The 14,843-nt window shown below is 40.0% G+C and overlaps 1 protein-coding gene across 2 annotated transcripts in view; it reads right to left on the reverse strand.

Annotated features, from left to right (window-relative positions):
• Positions 1–14,843, reverse strand: part of LOC148109178 (uncharacterized) — a 150,562-nt gene that overhangs the window by 57,862 nt on the left and 77,857 nt on the right. For both annotated transcript variants that reach the window (XR_015726307.1, XR_015726308.1), the window contains exon 3: positions 2,498–2,642. The gene's annotated coding sequence lies outside the window, so the exon portion shown is untranslated. The remainder of the gene's footprint in view (positions 1–2,497; positions 2,643–14,843) is intronic.

The following is a 14,843-nucleotide window of genomic DNA, read 5'->3' on the forward strand; positions in this document are numbered from 1 at the left end:
GAAGTATAACTTATACGAAGGTCATGTCTCCCACCAGTAAAAGTTTGGGCAGGTTTGCTTGCAAGCCTCATAGAAAAAACTGAGGATTCTCCGAGTTTCTCAGCTGTTCCTCACCCTGGGTATGCCATATCCGCTTGGACCCACCTCTTCAGTGCCCCAGTGGGACTTGGGGGAAAGGGGACTAACATGAACATGAATTTCATGTTGTCTGCTGTGCAGTGAGTCATCAAGTCCTTTGCCTCTGACCAAGAAATCTCATGTCTTGGGGCGCCTGGGTGGCACAGCGGTTAAGCGTCTACCTTTGGCTCAGGGCGTGATCCTGGCGTTATGGGATCGAGCCCCACATCAGGCTCCTCCACTAGGAGCCTGCTTCTTCCTCTCCCACTCCCCCTGCCTGTGTTCCCTCTCTCGCTGGCTGTCTGTTTCTGTCAAATAAATAAATAAAATCTTTAAAAAAAAAAAAAAAAGAAATCTCGTGTCTTCTGCCAGCTTCCACGAAGCTGTGACAGCCTAACCTGATAGCTTAGAATTCGGGTAAAATTTGGGTTCTTTACAGTTCTTGACAGCACCTACTTCACAAACCCTGTCAGCCACGACTCTCACTTCAGCCACTCCTGCTGCAACTCATTTCAGGTAGATCTCAGCTAATTTTGTGCAGAAGCACTTTGATAGTGCCTCGATTCAACTTGTGATATGTCCCTCTACCTGTCTGCTCTAGGGAACCTCTGACACCCCTGTGTAGGACACCCAGAAGATCCCACTCAGTGCTCTGGGATGTGCAACCTGGAAGAGAAGAGGAAGGTGACCAATGGGGAACAGAAACCAATGGATATAAACTTGCTTCCTCTTTTAACTCCACGTGGAAAGTTCTGCAATACATTGCTACAGTAAAAGCCCTCTAGGAGGATCATTGCAGGATCATGTACCAATCACCCATAGGGGTAGCCAACCCCTTAACACATCCTCGCCTTGCCTTCTCCTCTTTCCCGCCTTTTATGCCTGCTCCCTGGAAACACACTGTTCAATAAATGTTACTGGCCTTAAGGAGAACCCAGACAAAGATACTACCTTATATGCCTTGGCTTTAGCAATGATTGTATTCCCACAAGTTAATGTCCAGAATATTTGAAGAGTTATTGTTGCATCAGTGTTTGGACTAAGCTATTTAGTGTAATGAGCGTGGGATCCTGGGTTCTAACAGAATACCAATGCTTTTCAGGTGTGTTAAAAAGAATGTTTAGTCCCTCTATTAATTTCTATTACAGGACCTCCTAATCTCATATTGAAAAAGAGCAAATTCTAAAATGATAACCACAAAATGGCATGGAAGAGAGAAATGCGCTTATCCCATGAACACATTAGTGTTTATAACTGCCCACTCAAGTTTCACTTAAAAAAAAAAAGGCAGGAAAATTAGAATGCTGGTTGTTAGACCAATTTTACAATAAAGTGCTCACTTTGCTCAAGCAAAATATTAAGTTTAAGGGAACTTATCCTTCATTTTTCATATTCATAGTGACTATCCATGGGTAAACTGCAGTGGAAATGTGGTGGAAAGAAGGCATTGGCCAGGGGTCTTGCTACGAGGAACTGTCTTGTAAAGTGAGCTCGCTTTGACAAGGTCCAGATGTGCTGCCTCTTACCAGAATTATGGCGACCCTGGAGCCTAGCATAGACCATGGAGATGTGATTTCTTGCTATGTAGAAGATGAGTGTTTATATAACCAGTTATCTTCTTATAGGATCTAAAAACAGAATAGAGTTTTTATTTTAATCTTTTTTGGTAAGACTGCTGTTTATTTGGGATATTAGGCTTTATACGTCACATGTAAGAAGGCACTAATAATTTTAATTCCTGGGCCTCTGTTTTTCCTTCTTTTTTATTTTTTGGTTGCCACCCTCAGCCACTTTCTCAGCATATAGCTCACTGTCTTCCGGGATGGCTAGCAGGCAAGGGATCCTCTTCAGTTCCCTACAGCAAATTCTGAGATCACTCTTACCCTAGAACTTCTAGGTTTCCAAAGAAGTGTCATAAAAATCATTTTTAAAAGTTTATTATGTCACTTATTTTAAAGACTTCATTTATATTTTCGAGAGAGAGAGAGAGAGAGAGCATGCGTGATACAGCATGAAGCAGGGAGGGGAGCAGAGGGAGAGAGAGAAGCAGGGAGCCCAACACAGGGCTCGATCCCAGGACCCTGAGATCATGATCTGAGTTGAAGGCAGACACTTAACTGACTGAGCCACCCAGGTGCTCCTGATGTAACTTATTTTAATTCGCTCCAAATTTTAAGACACATGTGCTACTCTATCCTTTTCGTGTGGCTAAGGGGAGAGAATGTACTAGAATGTACGAGTAAGAAGGTAAATAGGACTTAAAACCGTTTAGAAGGATTACAGTTATTGTTACTGAAGGATGTTGAAGTAAGTTTAACGACTTTACCACAATTCCCAGCAATGCAAGCACAGGAAGAAAGGACTCAGTGGAGTCTTTTACCTTCATTTCAAAGAGGCACTAAACACCAAAGTCACTGTCCATCCATAATCATGCTGTTAACATTCAGGGTGTGGATTCATGCCATTTCTCCTCCATCTCTGCCTTTTGTATTTTTCTCCCATGAAGAGGGTAAGTTGAGGCTCTCCTGTCAAGAAAAAGAAACTACCATTAGAAAGTACTAGGCATAAATCTTAATTGTTGTAATTAACACTGAAGTAAGTATTTGTGTCCTTTTTTTCCCCACATTAAATAGCTGATTTAATGTATGGTAAAAATTTGTCCTGCACTCCTTAGAAACATTTGTTTACATTTGTTTAATTTGTATATCCATGCGATAATACAAGCTGCTTTTCTGATAATCCAGGAGTTGACAAACTTTTTCCATAAAAAGCCCGATAGTAAATATTTTAGATTTTGTGGGCCACACAGCTCAACCCTGCCATTGTAAGGCAAAAGTAGCCACAGGCAGTACATAAACAAATGAGTGTGGCTGTGTACCACTGAAACTTTATTTATGGACACTGAAATTTGTTTTTTACACAATTTCACATGTCACCAAATACTATTTAATTTTTTCAATCATTTCAAAATGTAAAAATACATTCTTGCTGTGTGTACAAAAGCAGGCAGCAAACTAGATTTGGCACACAGCGTATAATTCACAGACCACTGATGATCCTTTATCACACTTATTAAAGTTTATCATTGTATTTAATGCTTAAGAGTCAATTCTGCCTGTGGCTCCATTTTAAATTACATTTTAGTAATTTGGGGGAGGGGCAGGAATTTACAACCTAACTGTAAAATTCTTTTTTGGGATAACATTTGGTATTTAAAACTTAAAGCAAAGAAAAAAAATTATTCTACATCTGAAAAATCACTAGCACTGCACCCCAATTAACATTACTGTATTAAATTATATCTTGATAAACTATCTTAAAATTAATGGGCATTTACCCCTTTGAGTTTTTTAAATAAAAGTTGACTAATTATAATCTTATTCTGGAATTTTAAAACATACAGGGATATTAAAAGCTCTATACAATATTGACATATCATTTTAAAAATTTACTCTGTAATGTGTATTTCTTTTCCAGCAAAAGGGCACCAAGACAAAGGCCCTGAACTTGGAATTTCCAGGGATTTTTCAAAATGTCAAATCATCTTCTTTAAAGATAACAAGCAATTTGGAAGCCAAACCATTATGACTTCACTGGAGTGAATATTCTTCCTATTAATGGCTAAACTGAAATTGTCAGCCTACTTCAGAGCGGTACCAGATGCCACAGAGTTTCAGTGTCTGCGGATGAAACTTGACACATCACAGGATTTGCTCCTTGACCTCCCAGTCCTACTAGTATTTTACTTTACAAAGGAGCCCAGTGAATTAAAAAAGAAAAAAAAAAAAAAGACAAAACAAACAAAACAAAACTCAACTTTTATAAGTTTGCATTTAAATTTTAAAAATATGAATTTGGGGGCACCTGGGTGGCTCAGCCGTTAAGCGTCTGCCTTCGGCTCAGGTCATGATCCCAGGGTCCACATTGGGCTCCCTGCTCAGTGGGAAGCCTGCTTCTCCCTCTCACACTCCCCTAGCTTGTGTTCCCTCTCTCGCTGTCTCTCTCTGTTAAATGAATAAATAAAATCTTTAAAAATAAATAAATAATAAAAATATGAATTTGGTCATATGACTCTCTGAATTTAGTAATGACAATATTTATTCCAGAGTGCTTGAAATCTATGTTTCAAGGGGGAAAAATATGTTTTTTCTTTGTATGCTGCAGTTACCTTCAAGTACAGCATGTTTATTTTATCCAAAAATATTTGTTCTTCCTTGCTAGATTTCCAGATATTTCTTACAGAGCATCCCATTCTTCATATTTTTTTTATTTTTTAAGATTTTATTTTTTTAAGTAATCTCTACCCCCAACATGAGGCTCAAACTCACAACCCTAAGCTCGAGAGTCACATGTTCCTCCGTGGCAGCCAGGCACCCCTTCATATTTTTAATTTTGAAACTGGGTTACAACTACTCACAGTTACCACAAAGATGGACAGATGAACAGACAGACAAGGCAACAAGATAGATATTATACTAAACAGCTTGGCTTCCTTTTTTTTTAAAAAAAAAAAAAACCTAATCCTAAGAGAATAATATCTCTTTTAAAAATGCCACAAAATAATAATATAAAAATCAGTATGTTCTTTCCAATATGGAGTATGGAATTATTTGTACTTTCAAATTGAATTAAAATATATATATATATATAGTTGATGTCTACTGGATATCCACATGCAAAAGAATGAAGTTGTGCTTTTACCTAAAACTATACGCAAAAATTAATTCAAATGGACCAAAATCCTAAACGTAAGAGCTAAAACTATATCTCTTCAAAAAAAAAAAAAAACAAAGGCATGTCTTAAAACATTAGAGTTGACAAAGATTTCTTGGATAGGACAGCAAAGGCACGGTCAACAAAAGAAAAAAAATAGACTAGTTGGATTTTATGAGAATGAAAAAAAAATTGTGCATCAAAAGAGTAACAAATCAACAGAGAGTAACAAGACGACCCACAGAATAGGAGAAAATATTTGTAAATCATATAGCTGACAAGGGATTAACATCCAGAATATATAGAGAGGGGCGCCTGGGTGGCACAGCGGTTAAGCGTCTGCCTTTGGCTCAGGGCGTGATCCCTGCGTTATGGGATCGAGCCCCACATCGGGCTCCTCCGCTATGAGCCTGCTTCTTCCTCTCCCACTCCCCCTGCTCATGTTCCCTCTCTCGCTGGCTGTCTCTATTTCTGTCGAATAAATAAATAAAATCTAAAATAAAAAAAAAAGAATATATAGAGAATACCTAAAATTCAACAACAACAAAATCCAATTCAAACAATGGACAAAGAACGTGAATAGACATTTCTTCAAAGAAGATATACAAGCGATCAACAAGCACTTGAAAGATGCTCAACTTCTCTAATGATTAGGTCAAAACCGCAATGAGATACAACCTCACACCCATTGGGATGACTCCTATTTCAAAACAAAACAAAACAGAAAATGTCAAGTGTTGATAAGAATGTAGAGAAATTAGAACCCTTGAGCACTGTTGAGAGGAATGTAAAATGGGACAGCTGCTGTGGAAAACTGTATGGCAGTTCCTCAAAAAATTAAAAATAGAATTACCATATGATACAGTAATTCCACTTCTGGGTATACACCCCTAAGAATTGAAAGCAAGGTGTCTAAGAGGTATTTGTATACCCACATTCATAGTAGCATTATTCACAACAGCCAAAATGTAGAAGCAACCTAAGTGTCCACCAATGGACGAACGAATAATCAAAACGTGGTACAAGCATACAACCGAATATTATTCAGCCTGAGAAAGAAAATTCTGACATATGCCACAACACGGATAAACCTTGAGGATATTATGCTAAGTGGAATAAGTTGGGTGCAAAAAGACAAATACTGTATGATTCAGCTTTATATGTGGTGTTTAAAATAGTCAAATTCATAGAGACAGAAAATAGAATGAAGGTTGCCAGGAGTTGGAGGAGGTGAGGAATGGGGACTTAATTGTTTCATGGGTGTAGAGTTTCAGTTTTGGAGACTAAAAAGAGTTCTGAAGATGGATGGCGATGTTGCTCGGTGACAACAGGAATGTGCTTAATAGCACTGAGCTGTACACTTAGAAATGGGTAAGGTGGTTAAGATTTTGTATATTTGACCACAATAAAAAAGTTTTTAAAAAATGTAATTGACATCTAATATAAATCAAGACCTTTGTAACCAAAGAGTCCTAAATTCCACTTCCAGCTCTACTGCTTACTGGCTTGTTGTCAGCAAGTCAGCCACTTCTAAAGCTCATTTTCCTGGTCCATAAAAAGGTTCAATAATTAAAGAATTAATAAGATAGCATTAAAAGTCTTAATTCAGTGCCCGATTCAGTGCTTATGACAGTGCTCATTAAATGTATCCTCTTCTCTTTCTTTCATTATACCAATAATTCAAGCATACAGCAAATGGGATTGAGAAGGAATTCTTGGAGGTTTCCCTTAATGCACTGCTATTGAACTTTCATCATTTTTTTTTAAGATTTATTTATTTATTAGACAGAGAGAGACAGCCAGCGAGAGAGGGAACACAAGCAGGGGGAGTGGGAGAGGAAGAAGCAGGCTCATAGCGGAAGAGCCTGATGTGGGGCTCGATCCCATAACGCCGGGATCACACCCTGAGCCGAAGGCAGACGCTTAACCGCTGTGCCACCCAGGCGCCCCCATCATTTCTTTTTCTTTTTAAAGATTTGTATTTGCTTGCTTGTTTGTTTGTTTGTTTGTTTCTTTTGAGAGAGAGAAAGAGAGAGGGTGCACGAGCAGGGAGAGGGACAGAGGGAGAAGGAGAGAATCTCAAGCCAACTGAGCACGCAGCCGCACTAAGGGCTCGATCTCACGACCCTGAGACCATGACCTGAGCCAAAATCAAGAGCTGGACACTCAGACAACGGAGTCACCCAAGCGCCCCAAACTTTCCTAATTTCTGTTCAGGATGCCTGAATGGGAGTGAGCAACAACTTTTGTGACGTAGATACTCTTACGATCACCACTGTATAAAGGAAGCAGCTGAATCCCGGAGAGGTTAAGTACGGTTCCCACGGTCACCCTAACAGTCCGGTTGCAGAGTACCCGTTCAAGACAGGCCTCATCCCTATTGTAAGAGATAACAATCTAATGAGGAAGATCAACATGAACAAGTCATTGTAACAAAATCGGTAAAAGAAAGAGTACAGGATGCTATGGAAACATACACCTAGAGACCTAACCTGGTCAGTTGGTGAGGTGTCCTTGAGAAAGAGGTGCTGAAAGCCAGGTCATGAAGGATGAATATGAAAACTGTCTCCTTCAACCCCTAGGTAGACTTCAAGCCACTTAGGAGTCCTCTTCTTAGTCATTGCCATATGACAGGACCTATTCTATTGGCTAGGCACAACAAGTATGAGAAGGTATTTATTGGATTAATAAATTAATTGAAATGTTAGGTGTCTTCTGTGAACTTTACCAAAAGCTTTAAATGTTTTATTTAATCTGTGTAACATTCTTGCAAGGCAGTTACTTTTCCCTCTTGCATTACTAGAGAAACTGAACTTCCGTTCATTCATTTATATATTTCAAAAATCCTTGCTGTTCCACTGCAGTTTCAGGATTGACTCATAGACAGGTCTTTAACTTTTAAATCATTTATAGGTTTACTTTTTAAAAAGATTTTATTTATTTATCTGATAGAGAGAGAGCCAGAGAGAGAACATGAGTGGAGGGGAGGGACACAGGCAGAAGCAGACTCGCCACTAAGCAGGGAGCCCAATGTGGGACTCGATCCAGGACCCTGGGATCATGACCTGAGCTGAAGGCAGACGCTTCACTGACTGAGCCACCCAGGAGCCTTATAGTTTAATTTTTGAAATAGTTTTTCCTGTGAAATGCTAAGTGTTTTGTCCCACATATATTTTACAATGAACGTAGGATTTTATTTTGTAATATGGAGGTTTATTTCATGTACCTATTCTGTTAGTCCATTCAGGCTACTATAACAAAGCGACTGCAGATTGGTGGCTCAAACAACGGCGTTTGTTTCTCAGATTTCTGGAGGCTGGCAAGTCCAAGATCAAAGACCAGACAGATAAGAACATTTTCCTGGTTTTGTTGTGCCCTCGCCTGGCAGAAGGGACAAAGGAGCTCTGTGGGGTCTCTTTAATAGGACACTAATTCCAATTGCAGCTCTCACTCCGAGGATCTAATCACCTCTCAAAGGCATCATCTCTTTATACCATCACAATGGGGATTAGGTTTCAAAATCAACATGTAAGGGGGGGGGGCGCAGAAACATTAAATCTATAGCTATTGCCCTAAGAGAAAATTTCTCTTCATATTCAAAAACTATGTAATTGCTTTATCTTTATCCTAGGTTATCTGTCTTTGAAGATTTCCTGAGAGAGTGCCTCCGCTTAATAGTGGAGGTAAAAAAAAAAAAAAAAAAAAAAAAGAAGAAGTGGGAAGGGGTAAGACTTCCAATAACTTTTCCTGTTAGTAGGTGCCTCCATGAGGAGAAAGAAAGATGAACAGAATTCTTTGAAAGTTGTGCTGGGAACTTATTCTGAGTTGACTCTACAACTGACAGGGACTCCCTACTTTTCCTAGAGGGAGAGTCTGCACCCAACTCAAATTTCCACCAGCCCCGAGGTCTCCACCTGCTGGGTACCAGGTTTTCCCAGTAAGTTGTCTATAATCACTTAGCATCTAAACACAGATTGCCTGATGCCCAAGTAGTTTGAATCCCACTAAGAGTGTCCCCATGTGTTCCCTATAAGGAGAACAAGAGGACAGGATAACCTTTGTTGCAGCACAGACCCATAATCTCACTCGTAACAAGAGGTCCATAGCTTCTCTTGGTCACCGTTAGCTAATAACTTTTCCCAATAAAGTTCATTCCTTTTTCCAGACTGTGTGACTCCGACATGATACAATTCCCTCTTAGCCACCTTGGAGGACAGCCCTCAATGATTGCTTATTTGTCAAAAATTTCTGCTTTACTTAGCACTCAGGAGTAAAAGGTTTTGAGAGGGAACTGTGTTAAGGGGTTGAGGGTGAGAAGAGGTCTGCTGACAGGGAAAGATTTTTAACACAACTATATAAACATAGGAGGACTTGGGGCCATACCGTACCCCATGCCCCAGCCCAGGTAAACAATGGCTTAATTGTCCCTCTAACTTGCTTACTTCTCCAAGGGAAAATGCACAGGCTTTGGGACATGAAGAATAGAATTATAAGTCCTGACTTATCTGCTACTGTGTGAACTCATCAAGCAAGTTTGACTTCCAACTCGGCTGTCCAAAAAACTCCATTTATTTATCTGAATCCAATTTAATTTGCCTCTGGGACATCATTCTGCTGAGATGGTGGGAAATTCATTCTCTGCATCCCCTCTAATCCTGGCAGGAATTATGCAAGGATTCCAGGGGGGTGTCTTTTTTTTTTTTTAAGATTTTATTTATTTATTCGACAGAGATAGAGACAGCCAGCGAGAGAGGGGACACAAGCAGGGGGAGTAGGAGAGGAAGAAGCAGGCTCATAGCGGAAGAGCCTGATGTGGGGCTCGATCCCATAATGCCAGGATCACGCCCTGAACCGAAGGCAGATGCTTAACCGCTGTGCCACCCAGGCGCCCCATCCAGGGGGGTGTCTTATGTAGCGCCAAATCACTGGGGAGACCACCTCTTAGTGATGAGGCACCCATTGTCCCATCGTCCAGCCCATCTGGTCCCTCCCTGCTCCTGTCAACAGGGATACAGGGATGGGCATCTTGCCGGGCCTGGGAAGCAGTCTTTCTAGAAGCACTGCTCAGTTCTCTCCACTCAAGTCTTCCACCTCTCTCTCCAGTGGATAAGACCTACCAACACGGTTGTCCCCCTCTGAAGGGCCCTCACCCCCTCCCCCATTTACTTTTCCCCTTTCTTACAGGACATCTAGAATAATAAGATTAAAGCCAGCCCAGTGGTCTGCACTTTCACAGGTTAACTCCCTTTCCTACTTCCGCTTTCTTTCTTACTTTCTCTTTGCATTCCCTATCTCTTATCTTTGAAGATGAAGAATTCAAAACAGTTATTTTACATAGTCATTGTCTTTTCTCAGACACAACTTAGAACCATAGAAGGATCTATGTAAAAAGCCCTGTTCTGATATCAGTTGCCTAAAATCATTGTAGAGCTTTCTCATGCTTTTGAAATAAAACTACCTCCAGATTCCTATTCCAATGGTTTCTGCTTCTGTCTCTTCTAAGTCTCAGTCCCCAACTCTCTGTTTCCCCTTCTTGGTAATCCTTAACTGTCTCCTGTGGAAGTGGAGGAAAGAGAGAACAACCTACTGTTACAGGATTTCTTTTTCTTTTGAGATCACGGTTCTTGGTCCCACTGCTTCTTTGAAGAATGAAAGTGGTAGACCAGATGAAGAGTGGTGGGCAGCAAAGCAAAGTTTAATGAGCAAGAGGATCAAGGGACAGTATAAAGCTCCTGAAGAGCGAGGGGACCCGAGACGGTGGCCACCGGAGCTTCTAAGTCTAGGGGTTTTTATGGGCTTGAAGGGCTGTTTTAATCTGATTAACCTTCTGTGTGCCTGTCACTCAATCAGGTTGTTGTCATCTATCTATCACGTGGGAAAGGGTGGTGTGTCCTTCCAGGGTGGTATAAAATCCCTTTAAGGGCAGTTTCCTCTTAGGGTGACTAGGTTCCCTAGTCCCTGCCTGCCTTTCTTCTGACTATCCTTCATTACTACTGGATAAAGACACTCCCTTCCTCAGAATATGAGTTCATTTATATAGGATCAAAAACTCAGTGCATACATTGTACATCGTAAACGAATATAACACTGTATGTTAACAAACTGGAATAAAAATAAAAACTGAAAAAACTCAGTACATGTTGATGATGACTGCAGAAAGCATTAGTAAGACACCTACCCTGTGGCTAGTATGGAATTAAGCGCTGTGAAGAATAAAAGAGATCCTTATAAGGCAAGTTCCTTCTGCACAAGATCAAAGTCAAGTCGGAACATGAAATGCACAGAAGAGCAGTGTACTTCAGAGACCATGAAAGTATATTTAATAAGGAATTAAATTGTTCAATAGTTAATTACAAAACAAAACAGCACATGATAAGTTTACTTGTAGGTGGTTCATAAGGAGTTAACCATGAATTAGGAAAGGGACGGATCCTGAGCTAGGATATCTGGAGAAACGGAACCTTCAAACGTTGGAGGATGCATAGATACACACAAAAGATAAAAATGAGACACACACACACACCTGTGGAGGCCAAATAAACATGCTGTGAAGGAAAAATAGTGAAGGCACCGGTCTGACCCTAAAGAAAACTTTGTGTTACATGGTTACCAACACCCGTAAGTAACAACTATGAATTCAAACCACAAGTCAACAATTATTAAATTTTTACTTAATAATTAAATGTCAATTATATGCCCATTTGTATTATTAAACTGAATTTTATAAGTAAAATTCAACAATCATTAAATCAACCCATCTTCTATTTCCTCCTGGAGATAAAAATGCAGTTATTTAAAACCTAAACTCTAGGGGCACCTGGGTGGCTCAGACAGTTGACTGTCCGATTCTTGATTTTGGCTCAGGTCATGATCTCAGAGTTGTGAGATCAAGTCCTGCATCAGGCTCTGTGCTGGGTATGGAGCCTGCTTAAGATTCCCTCTTTCCCTCTGCCTCTGCCCCTCCGTCCTCACTCTCTGTCTCTCTCCCTCTCTAAAAAAAGTAAAAAATTTAAAAAATTTTAATAAAACTTAAACTCTAATTGTTCATTAATTCCATAGCCACTTATTGTGTTTCTACTTTGTGGACAGCACTGGGGATAGGACATAGGGAAAGAGGGAAAACTCCCGACTATAAATTAAATGAGCTAACATACTCAGGCTTACTAGGCTAAGCACTTTACATGTCTTATCTCACTTTATCTAACTCAATCCCTCCAGCAAAACCAAGCACGTGTTTTGTCCATTTTACATTTCTGAAATAGAGACTGAGTGTCTCTTACTCAGTATTAAGGCATGCGGGCTACACACCTAGTATAAAGCTTATCAACAATTTGAGACACAAGATACAGCCATTCAAATAAGGAATTACTGTGCACTTATGTAAAAGATACAAAGGAGAGGTTAAAGACCACAGAAGTAATTATATGATTAAAATGAGGGGAAATAACTTTGGCAAGGATTATGATAACAAGCTTTACAGAGTAACATGACCAAATCTAAATTAGTGGTTTTCACCCTGTTGCACGTTGGAGTCAAATGGCAGAGCTTTAAAGGAATCTGATATTTGGATTCCACCCCCAGAAATTCTGATGTAATTGGTCTGAAGGATAGTCTGGGCTTCAGAATTTTAACAGCTTCTCAGGTGATTCTAATGTGCAGGCAAGGTTGAGAACAAGTGTTCTAGAACAGTGCTTCTGAGGCTTTAGAGATCATACAAATAACCTGGGAGCCTGTTTTACTGAAGAGTCTGATCCGGTAGGTCTGTGGTAGGGCCCAGATTCTTCATGTCTTTCCTATGCCTGTGTGCTGAAATGGCAGCACGCATAAAATACGAATGGAACTGGGAGGAGGGGATATTACTTACTGCTTGGGGAGAAAGTGGATAAAGCAAAATAACTGAAATCTCCGTGGCCAGAGCATGGGTTTTGGACTCAGGATAACACAATCTTTTCGCACCAAAACAGATATTTTTCTCCAGGAAAGTTAACTACCCTCTTGAACGCTATTCTCTCTGAAATCCCAATTTTCACCGTTCTGTGCACCATCTACCAGCTCCATACTTTTAGCTCATCCTTACTCTTCAATTATACCAATTCTTAGATTACAGAGAGACTTTCAATCCGTAGTTCCCAGCACTTTTTATCTATGTATTGATCTGTCAATCTATGTATCAGTATCTATCACCTTCCTATAACCTTTCCTTCTTGCTTCCCAAAGATTCCATGATGCAGCATTACAATCACTTCCTTATAAACACCCTCACTTGACCCTCTGTGTGATATTCATCCTCAGTTAAATCCAACCATTCTTTTCCATGTCTGCCCTCTCTTGACTGAAGGTTAATTGAGAAAAATCATACCACCACGCCATCTGTACTCACTTTAAATTGAAAATAGGCACCCAGTCCAGCTGGCAATATCACAATCTTTCCACAGTTCAACTTCTCACTCTCAGAATATATCTCTGGCCGTCTCACCCCTCCATCCTCTTACCCGCTTTTTGCCTCACTCTCAGCTGAAGACCTCATCTCATTTTATTAAGTAAATGCATGTGATCTGGTGGGAACTACTTTATCCTCCCACCCATACACAAACCATCTGCATCTGAATTCATCTTCTGTTTTTCCCTCCTGTTAAAAGGATGGGAATCTAGCTGGTGGTGGTGGTGGTGGTGGTTATTGTTATTATTATTATTTTGGGGGGGGTTGTTTTGTTTTTTCCGTTCTATTCTATCTAGGCTCTTTTCAAAGGCCCACTTATGCTTCGGATCCATTCCTTCATGCTCCCCTATAATTTCATTCCGGTTAGGTATTCCCTTTTTCTCCAACATCAACAATTTCTCTCTGTACCACATCATTTCCACCATAATATAAGCATTTATTTGCCAACACAACATTAACAAAAAACTTCCCTTGCTCTATTTAACCCACTCTAGCCACCATCCTATTTCTCTGATCTTCATTCCCCCACTTCCGCCCCACCAAAAAGAACTCCGAGAAACCAACCAAAGAAACCAAACCTTAAGACTTGTCCACACTTGTTCATCTTTTGTTCTTTGGTGCACTTCAGTCTTTCTGCCTCCCTACACCCTGAAACTATTCTTTGCCAGAGACTCTAATGATTGCTATGCTGCCAAATCCATTGGTCATTTCTCTGTCTTCACTACATGATTTCTATGCAGCATTTGCTATAGTTGACCACTTCCTTTCAACTGTAAAACTTTCTTCTCTTGACTTCTATGACATCAACTTCTTAACTCACAGGTTGTTCCTTCTCAGTCTCTTGCTAGCTCTTCTTCCTCTACCCAAATTTGAAATGTCAGAGGTTCTCATAGCTCCTCTGTCTATAGTCTGCCTAGATAATTTCATGTAGTTCCAAGGTTTTAGGTTTCATGTATAAACTCATAACTACCAATTTTATGTCTTTAGCCTTGACTCAGACCAATATATCCATGTGTTTATTTGACATTATTATGTGGATATCTAATAGGCCTCTCAGACTTGATTATTGTCAATGCCCACCAATCTAAGACCACTGGGAATATAACTATGGTTGAACAAGCTGGGTTTATTGTTTTAGTAAGTGAGAATACACACCATGGAGAACCTTGGGCATCTCAGTAAAAGGGTATTAAAAATTTGTACTTGTTAGGTGGTTTAGGGAAGGGTTCAAGGAAGAAGGGCTTTGCTCTGGATTGGAAGCTGTAGGAGGCAGGAGGAATTTTATAACTGGAAATTTTAATAAGTATTATCTAGAATTACTGAGTATTAGCTACTGGACTGAGGCTAAAACTGTAATTGGTAAAACAGCAGCAGTCACTCATATTAATGAGGATAGGAAAATGCTCATTTTTGTGGCTCAGACAATGCTTATGTTTTGCCTATGTTCAGATTAGGTTACATATATAATTACAAAAGTAACTTTGATTTTTGTTTTGGTTTATCATGGTCATAGAGTGACTGTCAGATGCTGATTTTCTGTGACTTTACACTCCCCCTTACTACCTCTCCCAAC

The sequence above is a fragment of the Ursus americanus genome, chromosome 12, assembly GCF_024610735.1.
Source record: "Ursus americanus isolate L20-20 chromosome 12, mUrsAme1.1.p, whole genome shotgun sequence".
Lineage (NCBI taxonomy): Eukaryota > Metazoa > Chordata > Mammalia > Carnivora > Ursidae > Ursus > Ursus americanus.